A 2,575-nucleotide genomic window follows, 5' to 3' on the forward strand; every position below is an offset into this window, starting at 1 on the left:
TACGTAGTACTCAAAGGACCAAACCCATTGCTTTCAAGTTGATTCCGACTCATGGTGACCCTATAGGACAGAGTGAGAACTGCCCCATAGAGTTTCCAAGGAGCGCCTGGTGGAGTCGAACTGCCAGCCTTTTGGTTAGCAGCCACAGCACTTAACCACTACGCCACCAGGGTTCCCTTAAAGTAGTACAGTAGCATTCAAATCAGGGGACCTAGGTTCATTTTCTGGAAAATACAGTGTGAAGTCCCCAGTTTTATGATACTGACATTTGTGAGCTCAGCAAGAAATCTTTTTTTTTTTTTTTTGCATAGGATCAATGTAGGCAGGCATGGTTGGGCCCTGCCTAGGTGGCCAATTCAGAGATTCTGGCTTGCAGAGGAAACTAAAAGATAGTTTCCTGTTGTCATTCTTTGGTTGAGAGGAATTGGTTGGGAAATATAACACAAAAATTAGAAAGCAGGAAGTGTAAAAAGACTTAGGCCTTGTTATGGATTGAATTGTGTCCCCCCAGAATATCTATTGTAAACCCTAACCTCCATACATGTGAATATAATCCCATCTGGGAATAGGGCTTGCTTTGTTACTGTATAGCACATGTTTTAAGCCAATCGCTTCTTTTTTTCTATTGCAGTATTGTTTTTTATTTCTTTTAATTATTTTTGTTGTTGAGAAAATACACAGCAGAGCATATACCAATTCAACAATTTCTACATGTACCATTCAGTGATATGAATTACTTTCTTCAAGTTGTGCAACCATTGCCTGTCTTTTCCAAGTTGCCCTGCCCTGATTAACATAAACTCACTACTCCCTAAATTTTCTATCTTATCTTTCCAGTTGCTGTTATCAATTTAATCCCATATACTTAGAGTTTAACAGGGCACAGTGCTCAAGGCAGACATTCTTTACTAGTTAAACCAAACTACTGTTTGATTTTGAGAAGATTTCAGGGGATATTTTTGGTTTAAGGTTTAAAGATTCTCTCAGGGCAATGGTTTTGGGGGTCCAAGCAGCCTCCATAGCTCCATTTCCTCCTCCTCTTCCTGACTTTGCTTCTTGTGTCACTCCAGACAAATAGAGATCAATTGTTGTGCCTTGGATGGCTGCTTGCAAGCTTTTAAGACCACAGGCACTAGCATCAAAGTAGGAGAAGCTCGTTATTAAGCCAATTAACTGGGTTGTCCCATGAAACCATGACCTTAGACCTCCAAACCACAGAACCAAATCCCATGAGATGTTGGTTGTACATAAGCAGCCTCAGCAGCTACTTTGTTTTTTGGTTGTTGTAAATGTATCACACGACTTTTGCTAGCTCGACTTTTTACAAGTATGCAACTTATTGACAGCAGTTACATCAATGGCTATACAGCCCTACCCCTAATCAATGTGATTCTTTCATCACTGTAAACCAAAACTCAGTACACCATAAGAAATAAACTGCCCCCTTTCCCCTTCCCTCCCACCCCTGGTAACTAACCACTAATAAACTTTGGTCTCTATATATTTGCATGTTGTTATCTTTATATAAATGAAGGCATACGATATTTGTTCTTTTGTGATTGACTTATTTCACTCAGCACAATGTCTTCAAGCTCCATCCATACTGTAGCATGTATCAAGACTTCATTTCTCTTACTGGCTAAGTAGTATTCCTTTGTGTATATGTACCGCACTTTATTTATCTATTCATCTGTTCATTAAGCCAATCATTTTTGAGATATAAAAGGAGCAGCTTAGGCACAGAAGGAAGCATAGATTCAGGAAGAGGGATGCCATGCCACATGAACATCACCAAGGAACCAGCAACAGAAACTGAAAAGAAAAAAAGACCTTCCCCTAGAACTGGCACCCTCAGTTCGGACTTCTAGCCGCCTAAACTGTGAGAAAATAAATTTGTGTTCACTAAAGCCAAGCACTTGGGCTATTTCTGTTATAGCCAAGCTAGATAACTAAGACAGAACTAGAGCAGAACTGCTAGCCCTGGTGGTGCAACGGTTAAGAGCTATGGCTGCTAACCAGACGGTCAGCAGTTTGAATCCACCACCTGCTCCTTAGAAACCCTATAAGGTACTATGAGTCAGAATTGACTCAACAGCAGTGGGTGTTTTGTTTTTTGGTTTGTAATTAAAGCAAAAGTTTGACGGAAGGTAAGTCATTAAATTTAATTGTTTTAAAATTTTAACTCTTTTAAAAAGAATAGAATTTAGCTCCAGCAAAAGTAGTATTGAGTACCTACTCTTTGTGAAATATGGAATCAAAAGGCATAACCCCTCAGCAAGCTGACAGTTTAGTGGGGAATAACTGACAAATGACAGTAGGAAAATAAAAAACTGGTTACCATGAAGTTGATTCTGATTCATGGTGACCCCATGTGTGTCGGAGTAGAACTGTCTTCCATACAGTTTTCCTTGGCTGATTTTTCAGAAGTAGATCACCAGACCTTTTTTCTGAGACACTTCTGGATGAACTAAAACTTCCAACCTTTCTGTTAACAGCCGAGCACATTAACTGCCCACTCAGGGACTCCAAAGAATTAAGAAGGTAGTGCTAAAGAATAAGAGAGAAACAAATACCT

This window comes from Loxodonta africana, chromosome 16 (assembly GCF_030014295.1).
Source record: "Loxodonta africana isolate mLoxAfr1 chromosome 16, mLoxAfr1.hap2, whole genome shotgun sequence".
Classification (NCBI taxonomy): domain Eukaryota; kingdom Metazoa; phylum Chordata; class Mammalia; order Proboscidea; family Elephantidae; genus Loxodonta; species Loxodonta africana.